The sequence below is a fragment of the Poecilia mexicana genome, unplaced genomic scaffold (genome assembly GCF_051168715.1).
Source record: "Poecilia mexicana isolate PSO_F unplaced genomic scaffold, ASM5116871v1 scaffold_11, whole genome shotgun sequence".
Classification (NCBI taxonomy): Eukaryota; Metazoa; Chordata; class Actinopteri; order Cyprinodontiformes; family Poeciliidae; genus Poecilia; species Poecilia mexicana.
The window spans coordinates 7,354,867-7,371,726 of record NW_028263380.1 but is presented as its reverse complement, the minus strand read 5'-3'; the positions used below and the strand labels follow the sequence as shown (position 1 = coordinate 7,371,726).

At 42.2% G+C, this 16,860-nt stretch overlaps 1 pseudogene; it reads left to right on the top strand.

The window, feature by feature from the left end:
• The first annotated feature begins 388 nt into the window (after window positions 1-388).
• On the top strand, window positions 389-16,536 carry LOC148156392 (uncharacterized; annotated as a pseudogene).
• Window positions 16,537-16,860: the final 324 nt, after the last annotated feature.

The following is a 16,860-nucleotide window of genomic DNA, read 5'->3' as shown; positions in this document are numbered from 1 at the left end:
GAACCAACCCGTATGGGTCCCAGACAGGTATAACCTGGTTATCTCTATCAAAAGTCTTTCAAAAGTTATGGTTTCAAAGCCGCTATAATATTCTGTCATTTGTTCTTATGACATTTTAGTTTGTCTAAAGTTTCCCAGTCTTGGCGTGAAAGCTAAACTTTCATCTTTTTAAGGGAGGATTGTTTTTAAACTAATGTTGGTAAGACACAGCCAGTATGTTTAAAGCAACAATTGGTTCTGGGCATTTTTACAGTTTCTGCTCTGTAGTATCGGTGCCTATGGGGATTGTTTGGTCCTTTTCTTAGAATTTTATTGCCATTTATGGGCAGGTTAAAGCAACAGTGCCAGCATAATGGTACAATTACAGCAGTTAAACCTCAGAAATTCAATGGCGGCTAAATTTATTGGTATCCCTGGTAACGATATGCAAATAAATACTCTATGCACAGTATTTATTTATCTTTAATTACTATCTTTATCTGTCTCCCTTCCTCTTTCAATTTTTATCAACTGCATCTTTCTCTGTATTTATCAGGTTTATTTCCTTACTAAGTTCAGACAGTCAGGTTATTTCCCCTCTGAGAGCCAAACCTGGTCAAAACTTTAATTCGGTGATGACTGAATTTTAGCTACGCAGTCACTTTAATACTGACAGTGTGTCAATGCTAAAAAAAACGAGAAGCAAAACACCCCTATGCCTCTAACCTCACTATGACTGTTAGGTTTATTCTTCAAATGAACTCTGAAAGTATCACAAGGACACAAGCTTGTCCTTTGCAAAAGTGGAGATGCGTGTCAGACTTAGCTACATCAGACGTGCTAACTCCAACAGGCCAACTCCCATGGGGGCTTGCAGCCCTTCAATATTTATTCACTTCTAACCATAGGCGTGTCGTCATAGTGATAATTCAACAGCACAGGCAAGTACAGGAAAATGCGTTCCATATATGGTAGCTCTTTAAGACAGCTTAGGTTTACATAGGATGTTACCTATTTTTGTAGACAACTGTGAAAGAGTCTGCACATCGGAAACATCTTTAACAGGAAATCATATCTTGCAGAAGTATAAAAACATCAGACACATCAGTAAATAAACGGTAAAAAGTATAAATTCCCTATCAATGACATTTACTGCATTGTCCGTTTTTAATAAACAGTGCTGTGATAAATATTAACTCCTGCAGTGTTTTCTCCCCAGAAACATCAAGACATTACTGAGCACATTTAACCTTCCTGAGAACAGCATCAGTACAACCAGCTACGATGCACCATTTAATCATCTGAATGTGTTACCCCGAAGTTGGCCTCACGAAGCATTGACCAGTATACTGTCAATGCTGTATACTGACTGTTGTCAAAATTTACAACTTCAGATTGATGAACTGTCGTTTTTAACCTTACCTTCATGCTTCAGGAGCAACATGCATCATTGCCTTCATCATCTGCCTCCTCTTTGCACAACCCTCGGGCCTTTACAGGGTAACTCTCTTTGACAACTTTGCTGGATCGGTTCCTCTAACGACCATCGGACTATTTGAGCTGATTGCTGTTGTCTATGTCTACGGTATCAACAGGTGAGATTTTCCTTAAGCTGCAACCATTTGAGATACTCTACTTCTCTCATTTGACAAAATTATAAACACATTTTCCCGGCAGATTCAACGAAGACATTAAGTTCATGACTGGACACAAGCCGCCCATCTTCTGGCAGATTTCGTCGATGGAGGTTCATCAGTCCTTTAATCATCTTGGTTATCTTAGTTTTCTACCTGGTGACTCAAACTCAAAAAGAGCTCATGTGTTTAGTCTGGGACCGAAACTTTGTAAGCACACTCCAGAGTTGTCGTCTCAACTGCGTAAAATTGTTAAAATGCTAAAAAAAGAAAAAAAAGAAGAAAAAAAAAGAAAAATGTGTTGTACTTTATGTTTCACAGGAAGAGTTTCCGGTTCAGGCATTGGTACGCATTATGTCGGCTGGTCTACGTTAAGTGCAAGCAGAAGGAAAAACCCAGTGAGAGATCGGGCTAAAATTCAGAAAAACATCCCGACACCATGCTTGAAACAATTGCTTGATGAGTTTACCTTTATCTTTGGCAACATTTTATGTATTACCCCAAAGAGTGTTTTGAGTATTTCTTGCCATAGATATATTTCATTGATACATTTCTGTTTTCTCAATCATCTGTCTCAATCATCTGTCCCCACAACACTTACAAAGTGATGTCTCTATCCATTTTCTATAACTGAAAACATGTTTTCCTATTAAAACACGCATGTCTTACTGCCAGGCAGAATAACATTTTTGAGTGAATGAATAAAAATGAAATCTACATTCTACCTTGGATTCAATGCATCATTTGTTGCCAACAAAGTCAGGAAAATTATTTCCAGTGTACTTTTTTAAAAAAGTCATTAGTTGAAACGTAGAGGATGTACAACTGTAAACTGTCCAGTAGAGGGTGATCTTACAAAGACAAAACCTAAGGGTGAGTATAAACAAAGAGGCGTCTAAAATACATATTTGCATTGAATAAACAAATGGAATGTGTTTACTTCAAAGACTTACAGGCTCTACAATAAAGTACAAAGAAAAGTTTGCCAACGATAGACAATTACTACTCAGGTATTAAAGCTAATCTAATTGCTCCTTTGTTCTGTCAGCTGTTTGGCGTCACTCTAAGGATTTCTGTCAACAGTTGCACACACAAGTAACCCGCGAAACATTGTGTTTTGTTCTTTTTGCTCTTGGCTTCTGTCTGAGTAAAACTCCCTCCTTCACATTCTCCCTGCAAAATGAAAAGTGCTGCCCTGGAGCAGCCTGATTAAAAGAAATGATCATACAGACAGACTGCCACAGTTGTTATTCAGATTGCATCATTTAATGTATAGTTTTAGGCACATAAGGGCATATTTTTACTTAATGAGCATTCTAAATTATTTCTAACCAGATACAAGAAGCTTATTAATAAATAAATAGATTTAACACCAGATTTTAGTCGTCTAAAACGTAACTAATTAACTCAACTGGTGAATGTTGATTCCTGCTCCCCCTTACCACCCCACTTCACATGGGTGGAAATATTAACACAAAAACAACTTACCTAATTTTCTTGGGGAATATTTCATCTGCTTCTTTCTCTTCGGTCAAACAGGAACTTCTTTCTCTGGTGGCTGGTCCTCATTATCATCCTCCACAATCGTAGCATCCCACTCCCCATCCCACTATTAGCCAACTTTGCCCCCCCCACCATGTGTCCTTAGCAGTACTATGACAACTATATTGGTTAGCTCTTGAATTGCTACAAAATAAAGCTGTATTTCCCTCAGCCCACTGTTATCATATTGGAGAAAGTCTCATCAACATCAATAACTTTGACTAACATATTAGCTTTTAATTAGCTAGATTAAAATTGGAGGGAAAAAAAAACAATTTGCCTGTCTTTAAAATATGTTTAATATTAAGGGCTAACGTTACAGTAATGGAGTTTAATAACTTTAATTAACTTACAGCAAGGTAGGATTGGCTTGAATTGCTCATAGCTAACATTACATTTGCCACAGTCCTCTACGTTTGCTTCAGTCCTCGCACGCACAAGGGTTAAAACAGTCTTAAATAATGTTTCAAATGCTAAGTTCATTAGTGCTTTGTAGACATCTTGCTGTAAAACTTTAGGATCAATTAAATTAAGAAAATTAAGACTAAACAACATGGCAGAGCTTTATAATATTACTACATAAAGCTAATTTTTAAAGTTTAATTGGTAATACTTTTATAACAATTTATGTCAGATCATGATGTCTTGGTTATTGACAAATTGTCATAACAAAGACACTTTGTCTAGATTAATGTCAAGTTGTCATAACAGACATTTTGAATAATGTCAACTTTGTATTAAAAGTGTCATGATTTACCAAATGACACTTTATGACAACAGTCATAAATATTCATGAAGACTTACTGGTGTTCATGACAGATGTTATGTCATGTTTATGACAGTGTCATGTCAGTCTTATTCACCCCTCTTCAAATAAAGTGTTACCAAATTTTTTTGTATTAGTCTTTAAATTGATCTCTCTAAATTCTCCCAAGGTGTGTGTGTGCATGGTTGTTTGTCTTGTCTGTCTGTGTGTTGCCCTGTGACAGACTGGCGACCTGTCCAGGGTGAACCCCACCTCTTGCCCGAAATGTTCACTAGAGTTAGGCACCAGCAACCCACCCGACCCACTAGGGACAAGGATGTGTAACCCAGGTTAACATATCCCTTGTAAAAGAACCATTACCAACAATAATTTTTCTACTAATTATTCTTATGTTGATTTAACGTGATCAAATTAAATTACTAAAACTATTGTAATCATGTTTTATCATCACCGGAAATGATGCAATATAACAAAGACAATAATTAAATATGATTGGACAATAATAAGAGCGGTCTTTTGAATCTTAACCAATAAGAAGCCAAACAAGATCATTTTAAAGGTATCGCGATTGCCGCGCAGTTTCTTCTGACTATTCAGTCACAAGAACACAAGACAAATCTTTGGAGGCGGTAAGTGATCTAAATATTATTTTTTGTAGTTGGGAATGTTTCCACAAAGATTATGATCTGTATGAGAAGTCATTTAAACCTTCTGCATGTTCTTTGGTTTTCACTTTGCTAGCTATCGTTATTAGCACCGGGGCTTAGCTCTAGTACAGATCAGTACATCATCGTTTATCAAAGTAGTTCACAAAAAACAGTTGTTACCGATCAAATTTGTAAGTTGTGTGCTTGGGAGAGAGAGAGACGAGGCGGTTTTGATAGCTCGGCAAGCGAGTGAAAAGCCACCAGGAGGATGCAAAGTGTTCGTGTTACTTTTTTTCCTCATGGCTACTGAGTCTGGCTGTAGCTGTTGGAGTAACGGATTCAGTGTTCTGTTCTTATTGTGGAAAATGTTTGCATGTCTTTTGTTGTCGAATCATGGTACACTAACAGAACCGATGTCTGTTGTTATGGTAACGGGTCTGCTTATAGCGTCGCTGACAAGAGCGACAAAAATAAGAATATGAGGGATTTTGAGTACTTCGACTGTTTTCTGCGTTATTTTTCCTTATCTGTGGTGCACTGCGCTACGTTAATAATCCCCTCCATCTCCATGCTTCGTTTTGCTAATGTAATGGTTCTACCGCGGCAGCGGCGCCATGTGGATGGCAAGGCTCAATGCTCCAGCGTGCTGGGCTGGAGCACAGTATTGAGTATAAATTCAGAATCTTATTTGAATCCAAATGTCTTCCAGATGCTCAAGTCTTGTGTAAAGTGCCCTCTGTAAATATCTACTGAGAAGTGCAGATGGTGACGTATGTTTTTCTTAAACAATGTTATACAAGTTTTTGTTTTTTTGGATGTAATGTTAATCTAAGATGTCTAGGCACATTTACTTGACTGTTCACTTCTGTAGCAGTGATTGTTGGGCTCTATGTTGAACATTTGAAGCTCATTACTTTGTGCTCTTTTTTTTTTCCCAGATAAACGCTGAATTTAAGAGAATTGCCACTTTGGTCAAAGTTCTTGTCTCAACTGGATCTCCATTTTGACGACCTGATGAAGCTGTTCAAAAGAAGAGGAGGACAGCTTGGACAAATGCTAGGACAAATTGTTGCACAAATGGATGATGTAAGTGATATAGCAACAACACAACTATCAATCTTTTTGGATAAACTTTTTTAATGTAGAAAATTAAATTTTTCTTGTGTTAAATGCTCTCACCTTTAACTTTTACACCTGCTTGTAAAAGCACTTAAACCTCTACTTTAACTTTATTAGTTTGTATGTCTTCACTTTAAAAACAGTTGTGTAAAGTAAATTGTTAAACTTCAAGCATACGACTTGAAAAAAGATTCTAATTCTATTAATTTCCTTCAGTGTGGAGATGTTGATGCTGCATGGGAGTGTGTCAATAAGGAAATCTACATGTATATGGGAGAAGATCCAGCCAAGTTTATCCAGGAGTATGTGGTATGTATCTATATGTGTATTTACACAACTAGAGATAGATAAATCTCTCTAAATATAGAGAAAAAATTAGATCTGTATATACATAATTATATCTATCTAGACTTAGATTTCTCTAGATATGTAGAAATATATCTCTTTCCACATGGATAGATGGATAGATCTATGTGTCATCTATCTAGACATCTATGTCTATCTCTACATTTAGATATACTTAGAGCAGTGGTTCTTAACCTTTTTTGAGGTACCGAACCCACCAGTTTCATATGCGCATTCACTGAACCCTTCTGTAGTGATAAATAAAATATGATTTTTTTTTCCTCCAAATTCAATACATTGCCACTACACTCACTAAGTCTTATTAAAAGGTAGAGTCTCTGAAACAGTTCTTCAAAATATAGTCAGTGTTTCAGCAAAGTTGAGCTGACTGTCCAGGAACAACCCAAGGTATTTAAAATTTGTCACAGTTTCAACAGGTTGGCCATCGAGAGAAACTGGAACCACTTTAAGGTCTTGTTTAGATTATTTAATTAGCTCTACATTCTTAAGAGAATGAAAAAATAATAATAAATAATAAAGACTTTGCGGTATTCTGATTTAGTAATGTAATTATATTAGTTGTGTTACCATCCCCACGCCACTAGAGGCAGTAGCAACCCCGAAAAGATCCGACTAAGGAGCAGATTTAGAAGTACACCGAAAGCTACAGAATGGGCTCTTTGCACCTAAGGCGTTGACGTCACATCTCCAGGAGCTAATGCGGCTCACTTTTTTCCGCTTTGAGTTACCATGACTGGTAGAAAAGACTAAGTCGTATTTCAGATGCAAAAAAACAATACTATTAACATTGTTGTCTTCCTAATATAATGGGCTTTTAAGTTTTCGTTAATTTCCAAGCGATCCTGAATTAAGAAGATGGCTTGTAAATATCTGTCGCTACCAGCTAACGCCGCACAGCAAAGTTTGCAGCCTTCACTTCACTCAGGATCAGCCTAAAACTACCGGGGATACGGATGGTAAATAAAGGAGCCTCCCTGAGTTATTTCCATGGAATCACTTCTATATTCAGCCTGAAAGAGTTTATGGGAACCAGAAAGCAGACCAGAGCCAGACAGCCGAGCGACTGATCCGCCTGTACATCCTGCTGTAAACACCGTCCTATCTAAGCTCTTCACAAGAAACATGCAAAGGTAATAAAACGAAATAACACGGAGACATGAAGCAACACGGTCATATTTTTCTAAAAGCAGCAACTTTGAACCTGAACAGCTGAACCAGATCTCTGACACCAGAGCTGCTACTGTTAAGCTATGAGGCTTGTTGAGCTTCGTCAGGCTTCGGAAGTAAAAAGTCCGAACCGGAACCTCCCCGTTAGTCTGTGACACTAACAACAATAAACACACATAATATACTTGAAAATAAGATAAATACATTGTCCGTTAGAATGTTTAGATACTTAAATAGCACATTTTACAAGAACAATGTCAGAGAATATTGCCTACTAGCATAAGCTAACCTTAATGTTAGCCACAAAGTTTAAGTAAAACTCACCTTCGTGTCAGTGAATGTATAACGAGGCGAACATCTTAAAACCTTTCTCCAGCTGACTTGTTGGGGCTTCGGATCGATGTACAAACCTTGGCCAAGCCCTGAAAGCACCTATTGTAAAAGGCCATTTTCAATAGATCAGAAACAATCGAGCCGCTTTACCCCGAACGCGGAAGCTGAGGTGCAAAGAGCCCATTTGGTAAAAACGGTGAGTTTTGCTGAAGTAATTAAAGACACAAGTTTAAATCCATGCTGAGAGTGGAGCTCCTTCAATCAGTGCTCCTCCGCAGCACTGATTGGCTAAGCAATGTAACGTGATCCTTTGCAGCAAGTAATGGCAAAGCGGGGCGTCACGACTTTACACAAGTGTGTCTTTACCCCCCGCGTTCCGCCGAACCCCTTGGGTTCGATCGAACCCAGGTTAAGAACCACTGACTTAGAGATATCTATATTCATCGAGATTTACATTGATCTGTCCAACCTTTTAGAGATAGGTCTTTGTAGAGCAGTGGTTCCCAAACTTTTTCTTCTGCGCCCCCCCCAGTGGTTTCCAAACATTTTCTGCGCCCCCCGCCCCCCTTTGGATTACAAATGGCTGTCTGGTTGAAACGAAGCGTGTGGGGGGGAGAGGAGGGATGTACGTAGCTGAAAATAGACACCAACATCGGTAGCCTACAAGGTACTTGTTAAGCTTAAGGTTCTGTATTGATATTAGCTAGTCATCTTTTAGCTAACATTACCTGCATCCAACAGCTTTACTCAACTCAATAGGTTAGTTTGGAGGGAAAAACTGTGAAAAGTTATTTGCGTTTTGCTGGTTTGCTGCCATGATTCTAACACACCTGTAGCTCCGCACAGCAGCAGCAGGTCTCCTTCACAGGTGTAAACCCAGCGCGAGCGTCGTAGCACTCATGTTGCGTTTAAAGGCGGCTCGGAAAAACAGGTTACAACATGTTAACAACGGATTAAACAGTTTTAACTGCTGATAAAAGTGACAGAGGACACAAATATGGGAAGTGTTGAAGCCTCTACTGTATGAAATTGACATGGGAATAACAGAGTTGGCCATTCTAAGGTAAAAACCCAGCGCATACAGTGTTCATGTTGTTTTGTTTTTTTTTGTTTTGTTTGCTTTTTTCATCCAGACGGCTCCCCACGCCCCCCTGCAATGACACGGCGCCCCCCACAGTCTGGGAACCTTTGCTGTAGAGAAAGGTCTATCTATCTATCTATCTATCTATCTATCTATCTATCTATCTATCTATCTATCTGTTTTATGAAATTTTAAATCAGGGTCGAAGGAGATCGGCGGCAATAACGAAACCAAACGCTGTTTCTGCTAGAATTAAATGTGCTCGATTTATTTCCCCACAGATCACAGCAAAATAACATGCATCAAACACTGTTACTGCTAGAACAAATATGCTCGATTTATTCCCCACAGAATACAGTACAAAACACTCTATGACTAAACACGTGATGCTCGATTCATTCAAGTTACCAGCGCTTACCTCGTGAAACGTGGCCGGAGAGCCTTCGGCCTAGAGACAAGCAGTAGCATCAACGTAGCTGGGCATTCGAACGCGATCCACAGCAGACTCTGCCCCAAACCGCGGGCTTTTTTTTTTTATCTCTTAAACAAAAGAATGTTCACGTGCAAAGGGGGAGTGGCCATCTCCATCCTTGCAGGCGAGCCATCCAATCAGAGGTAGCCGCTCTCTGACCATGAGCCAATCATGGGCTGAGAGCGTCAACCAGCGGACCAATCAGAGCCCAACCCAAGTCAACCAGAGCCAAGCATGCCCTGTTCACGTGATCCATGTTCAATTTGCATACTAATCTGAGCAGAATAAGTTTTATAATTAAATTGTAAAGCAAAGAACAAGTTAAAAGATAATTAAAAGATAATAAAAAGATTAATGATTATCAAAGAACATAAAAAGATAATAAAAAGATAAAAATACAAAATACCAGATCATTCCACCCCTTGGTCTTTGATAATCACTTTAGTCTTGTATCCCGAATTCGCAAAGTAACTTTCATACAATCAAAGCTAAGATTGGGTGTATGTCCATTAAAAATATCCCACCAGTGATGTGCTGATGATTGCTCCATCAACTTAGCTGCATGTTGTCCGGTGTTGGACAGCATCGTGCGGATAACCTCGTTATCCACCGCATTGGATACTCCCATCAGTGTTCCAGCTCCACCTAAAATTGTGTCATACCACTCACGTCCTCTCCGTGCACATGAGTCGTCTGTCGGTGTCAGAATGATACTGACACATCGGTACACGCGATTGAATCCGTAGTGTACATCCTTTGGTGACAATAGGCATGGGTGACCTTGAATAACACTGTTCACATAATCAGACATCTGGTATGTGCTGCACAAGTGAAATTATCCTGGCTCCGGTCATGGGTACTGCTTTCCCACCACAGTCGAATAAGCGGGACGTCGTCAGCAGTACCATGGCGACCAAGGCACGGCACACGATGACTTCGCAGCCGGTACATCCTCCTCGGCGCCTCCCATGATGGCGGACGTCGTCACCGCCGGCGTCACGGGAGTATGGAGCTGAAATGACAATTAGCACTGCTATAACACAAAATAGAAAAATACTGATTAGTTTTCTTTTAAATAACATTTTGACACAGGCACATTCAACCACTTCTCTTCTCCTAAATATATACAGTTGCATCGTTGCCTTGGGCAATGATTTATGCGGCTTCTGGTGGAACATTTTCCTGTCTCACCCAAACCTTTGCCCCAAGTTTATCTGTGGAGCCAAAACCCCCTTTTCTCCTTACTGTTATCTCAGTGGGTGGAGAGATTTCCTGAACTTCTGACATCTCACACGGTTGCAGTAGCAATTGTGCAATCTTGTCTCCTTTTTGTAATACCAGGGGACTTTCGCCTTGGTGGCGACACACCACACCCAATTCTCCCTGATAATCACTGTCAATAACCCCAGCCTGAATGGTCAATCCTTTTAAGGACAATCCTGACCACGGTAGAATATGTAACCCGAGCCCTGTTTTTACAACTTGAACCTGATTAGGTATTAGGGTCAGGGGTTCCAATGTTCTCAAGTCCAACCCTGCGGAGCCTGGGGTAGCTCTGATAGGAAGTTCTGCCCTTTCATCAAGGTCAGGATACAGGGCTGAATGTCTCCTATCCTTATTCCTACCTTTTTTGCCCTTCTTTTTCTTTTTAACAGTCCGCAGGTGTATTTCCCCTTCTTCAGATGATCCTGATTCTGGATCCGAAATTTCAGCGATGATCTTTTTCTTAAAGGGCCCAACCGACTGCATTTGCCCTACCGACTCAGATCCACGTGCTTCGCTCATGGACTCCTGGACGACGTCGCGGAGACTTTGTGCCAAAGTATGCAGTCCTGGAAATTCAGAATACCTTGTGCAACTTACCTTCAATCCTTTTTTATGGCATTTCTTCTTTAATTCCTCTGTGGGAAGTCCATCTATTTCAGAGGGAGAGACCCCTGTCTGAATCAGTGCTCTCCAGTACGCAGATCTGGACGGTCCCTGTCCTGGTCTTAGCCCATCCCTGTGTGGGCTACGGGATCCTTGCTGATGGTCATCCCTTCTTCGTGGCTCCTCCCAATTCCCCAGGGCTCCTAACTCCCCTATACGATTTTTAATGTCAGACATGGAAGCACCTGGATCGCCTAGCATCACAGTTAGCATTGCTGCTCGGTAATGGGGGGGTGCAGTACGAATTAGCTGATCCCGCACGGCTTTCGGAACTGCTAAGCTTTGATATTGATCAGCCATGCCCACTACCAACGCATCTCTCACACACAACCGAGTCAAACGCTGTGTACATTCTCTTAACGTTATCCAAGCTCCAGTGATTTCTGGCCAATCAGTAAACGCGGCGTATTGGTTTTGTATCGCGGCCGCCCACACCACGAACAATGATGCTGCATCTGGCAGTTGTCTTACCTCTTGGCGATAATTAGAGTTTATTGCTCCCTCTGTTGACAATCCTGCAAAGGACATCCCATCAACTGCATCTATTTCCACTTGTGAAGCCCCTTCATCCAGCATCCGTGCTAACCACAAATCTGTCGGCTCCCCATTCTGCTGCCGCAGTCTGCGCGTTAAATGTGACACTTCTTCCTGTGTGTAATCTTCCACAATGGTACGGTAAATGGGGTCAGGCTGAGGAGCCGCCACCATGTCATACACTGGATTTCCCTGAGCATCAACTACAAGCTGCCCTGCATTGTCCCTGCGCTGTTGTCGCACATCCGGTAGGTGTCGTTGTTCCTGCCTCCTGCGACGAACAGGTTTCAGGTCCAGCAGAGGGCGAAGGGGGGTGTTCGGTGTTCCCCCACAAGCATCTTCCCCCTCCTCCCAAATGTAATCTGTTTCATCTCCCGAAATATTTCCATCCCATTTCTCTGGGTCCCATTCTGCAGTTAAACCAGCAACAAACGCACGAACATTTTTTGGCGAAGGCTGCCGGGGCTTCCTTCTAAGTTTCTGTTGCTTCTTCAGTACAGCTACCTGAACCACAGTCCTCTCAGCTAACTCAGTCATTTGCTGTAACCGTTTATTTAATAGCTGCACATGTTGCTTATGTGACGATTCTGCAGCTAATGCATCGGCTAAGGCCTGTCTATCTTTCAGCTGCTGTGCCTGTGCTTCCTTATTAATCTCACGCTGCTTTTTCCAAGCGGCTGCGCAAGCCCACATACGCCTTTGCAATCCAGCAACAGGGCTTTTGGCCTCCACCACGATGCTTTGCAAAACAGCTAACAACTCCAGCGGCTCGGCTTCCCGCAGCGCATCTCCCCACGGCTCGGGTCGCCCTCCCCCCTCGCGCAAACACTGCGCTACATCCTGGTGAGGCTGATCCCAGCCAGGGATTATTTCAACTTTTTTCCCAACGTCATACTTACTCTTATTTTTATTCTTTCTCTTAAACATGTTAAACATATTTGCCGCAGTCCCCTTTAAAATCCTGTAATCGTGACGCCAAAATGTTTTATGAAATTTTAAATCAGGGTCGAAGGAGATCGGCGGCAATAACGAAACCAAACGCTGTTTCTGCTAGAATTAAATGTGCTCGATTTATTTCCCCACAGATCACAGCAAAATAACATGCATCAAACACTGTTACTGCTAGAACAAATATGCTCGATTTATTCCCCACAGAATACAGTACAAAACACTCTATGACTAAACACGTGATGCTCGATTCATTCAAGTTACCAGCGCTTACCTCGTGAAACGTGGCCGGAGAGCCTTCGGCCTAGAGACAAGCAGTAGCATCAACGTAGCTGGGCATTCGAACGCGATCCACAGCAGACTCTGCCCCAAACCGCGGGCTTTTTTTTTTTATCTCTTAAACAAAAGAATGTTCACGTGCAAAGGGGGAGTGGCCATCTCCATCCTTGCAGGCGAGCCATCCAATCAGAGGTAGCCGCTCTCTGACCATGAGCCAATCATGGGCTGAGAGCGTCAACCAGCGGACCAATCAGAGCCCAACCCAAGTCAACCAGAGCCAAGCATGCCCTGTTCACGTGATCCATGTTCAATTTGCATACTAATCTGAGCAGAATAAGTTTTATAATTAAATTGTAAAGCAAAGAACAAGTTAAAAGATAATTAAAAGATAATAAAAAGATTAATGATTATCAAAGAACATAAAAAGATAATAAAAAGATAAAAATACAAAATACCAGATCACTATCTATCTATAAAAAAATAAAAAATTCCCCTCTCACCCTCCGTGGGTGGTCTCTTTCATCCTCTGAGCTCGGGTCCTCTACCAGAGGCCTGGGAGCTTGAGGGTTCTGCGCAGTATCTTGGCTGTGCCTAGAACTGCACATTTCTGGACTGAGATGTCTGATGTTGTTCCTGGGATCTGTTTGAGCCACTGCTCCAGTTTGGGGGTGACTGCCCCGAGGGCCCCGATGACCACAGGCACCACTGTGGTCTTCACCTTCCAGGCCTTCTCCAGTTCCTCTCTGAGGCCCTGGTATTTCTCCAGTTTCTCATGCTCCTTTTTCCTGATGTTGTGGTCACTTGGTATTGCTACATCCACCACAACGGCTTTCCTCTGTTCTTTATCCACCACCACAATGTCCGGTTGGTTCGCCATTACCATCTTGTCTGTCTGGATCTGGAAGTCCCACAGGATCTTAGCTCGGTCATTCTCCACCACCTTTGGGGGTGTCCCCCATTTTGACCTCGGGGCTTCCAGTCCATATTCTGCACAGATGTTCCTGTACACTATGCCCGCCACTTGGTTATGTCGTTCCATGTACGCTTTCCCTGCCAGCATCTTGCACCCTGCTGTTATGTGCTGGACTGTCTCAGAGGCCTCCTTGCACAACCTACACCTTGGGTCTTGTCTGGTGTGGTAGATCTGAGCTTCTATTGCTCTGGTGTTTAGGGCCTGTTCCTGGGCGGCCAGGATGAGGGCCTCCGTGCTGTCCTTGAGTCCAGCTTTCTCCAGCCATTGGTAGGATTTCCTGATATCAGCCACTTCAGTTATTTGTCGGTGGTACATCCCATGCAGGGGCTTGTCTTCCCATGATGGTTCCTCCAGCACCTCGTCCTCTGTTCCCCATTGCCTGAGACATTCGCTGAGCACATCGTCCGTTGAGGCTTTGTCCTTGATGTATTTATGGATCTTGGATGTTTCATCCTGGACAGTGGCTCTCACACTCACTAGTCCTCTGCCTCCTTCCTTACGGCTCGTGTACAGTCTCAGGGTGCTGGATTTGGGGTGGAACCCTCCATGCATGGTTAGTAGCTTCCGAGTCTTAACATCCGTGGCCTTTATCTCTTCCATTGGCCTTATTCGTTGGAGGTATTTGGCTGTGGCTCCTTTCCTTGTGACCTCATCGAGGTTGCCATTTGCTTGTGGTATTCCCAGGTACTTGTAGCTGTGCTCTATGTCTGCTATCGTTCCCTCTGGGAGTGAGACCCCTTCTGTGCGGACGACCTTCCCTCTCTTTGTAACCATCCGGCCACACTTCTCTAGTCCGAATGACATCCCAATGTCAGTGCTGTAGATCCTGGTGGTGTGGATCAGTGAGTCGATGTCTCGCTCGCTCATCAAGCTGACATCAAGCTGGCGTACAGCTTGATGTCATCCATGTAGAGGAGGTGACTGATTGTGGCCCCATTCTTAAGTCGGTATCCGTAGCCAGTCTTGTTGATGATTTGGCTGAGGGGGTTCAGGCCTATGCAGAACAGCAGTGGGGACAGAGCATCTCCTTGGTATATGCCACATATACATTCAATGATCCAGGTGTGTGGCTCATGTATTTATCCATGTGTCCGCTTATCTTAGCCGCTATGATGCCTGACATGAGCTTCCATGTTGTAGAGAGACAGGTTATTGGCCGATAGTTGGATGGGACTGAACCCTTTGAGGGATCCTCTCGTAGAGAGGTTAGCCACTGTGCCTTGCTGTTGTGGGACGCCTCCCTTTCCCATATGCCTTTCCAGTATTGTTCAGTCTCCAGCCTTGGTGGGTCTGCTCTGTTGTTAGTACCCTGCCATTGAGAGTACACTTTAGCTGGTTGGGTGGAGAAGAGCCGGTTGATCCTCCTGGCTTCATTCTCTCTTGTGTATCTCTTTAGGCGGCTGGCCAAGGCTTGGAGCCTTTGTTTGGCAGTTTCGAGTGCTTCAGGTATGGGCATCTGGCTGTACTTGGGTACTGATCTTTTCATTGCACCCCTTAGGAGCTCTGACAGCTGGCTCACTTCCCTCCTTGTTATCTTGATCTTAGCCTCTAACCGTCTTTTCCATGATGGATATTGGGTCTCATGGTTGCTCTTATAGCCGAGCATTTCAAGGATCACTGATGCTGAGTTGTATATCAGCTCATTGGGTTGCCTGGTGTTCATTCGGGCCACGATTCTCTCTCTCAGGTCAGTTGCTGTCTCGTTCAGCTTGGATAGTTCGTTCATTACTGGGGCTGCATACCCAGTCTCGGGGTGGGGAGTAGTTAACTCCCCCCTGACCTTACCTTTGGGCTCCTCCCTTATGCCGTAGCATTTGTGTTGTACCTCGTCAATCTCAAGTTGTGATAGCAGTTGCCGTTTGCGGATGTTGGAGCACTGAGCTACTAGTTGTTTGGCAGTCATTATAGACTGTGGGTGTCGAAGTAACCATTCCACCCTCAGTCTTTGCATGTAACCCCTCTGACTAGGGTTACTTGAGTAGTAGCATTCCAACAGATCCATGTTTTCGTCTCTCGCCCATTTCCGTCTTGTTCCAGTAGCCCATTTTTCATCAAGGTGCTCTGGTTCCCCAGCACCTGACGCAGACCTTGTTTGGCCGGGCGACGTCTGAGCCGGCATGTCGTGCTTATCAATGTCTCTCATGGTATGAGGTAGGCTATATAGCTCTAAGGGTCTTGCCTAAGGACCCACACTGCATAGCTCAATTGCACTGTTGTAACTTGCACCAGCCTGGATTCGAACCCCGGTCTCCCGGGTGGTAGACTGGTGTCTTACCCACTGAGCTATACAGTCAGCTATATATATATATATATATATATATATATATATATATATATATATATATATATATATATATATATATATATATAGGTCTAGAGAAAGAGAGATTAATTTGTCATCACTTCACATAGGGTGTGGATGAAGCTACCATTGAAGAGGCTATTGGAGCCACCACCATCGACGGTTTTCATCTGAAAGACTTTACGTCATCGCCTGAAGACATTGGGATCTTTGTTGAAGGCATCAGGGTGGTGTCCAATTTGGATAGTGTGCCAACAGCTGTTGTAATACTTGTTGGACTGATAAATGGACTGAACCTCGCCTACCCTGCTGACCTTTACTACACTTTTGAGGTGTTACAGAAGATAATAATGGAACTGGATGGAGGTAAACTGTCCAACAAGACATTATTCCTTAAAAACCACCTCTATGAGTGAGTAAATGGACATTTTAAAAAAATGTTATTTAATAATGTTCTAATGTTCAGTTTTTGTGTTTTCTGTTGTATTCCTCATTGCAGGACACAAATTTATTATTTTTTTAATGATTAACTGCAGAAATATGTTGAAGGTCAACTTTTAAGTTGCAGTATGTGATATTTATAAGCAATAGGTTTTTTAAATATTTGTTTATACTGTCACTATGATATTGCATAGTAAACAGTAAAACATGAAACAGGTAATCTAAAAAAAATTAAGCTGTCTTATACTGACTTGACATAATAGTAATTTTAACAAATATGTACAAAAGAATTGCTACAAAAGTTACATTTGGCAGCATGTACATGTTCAATAAAGTTGATAGAAATCT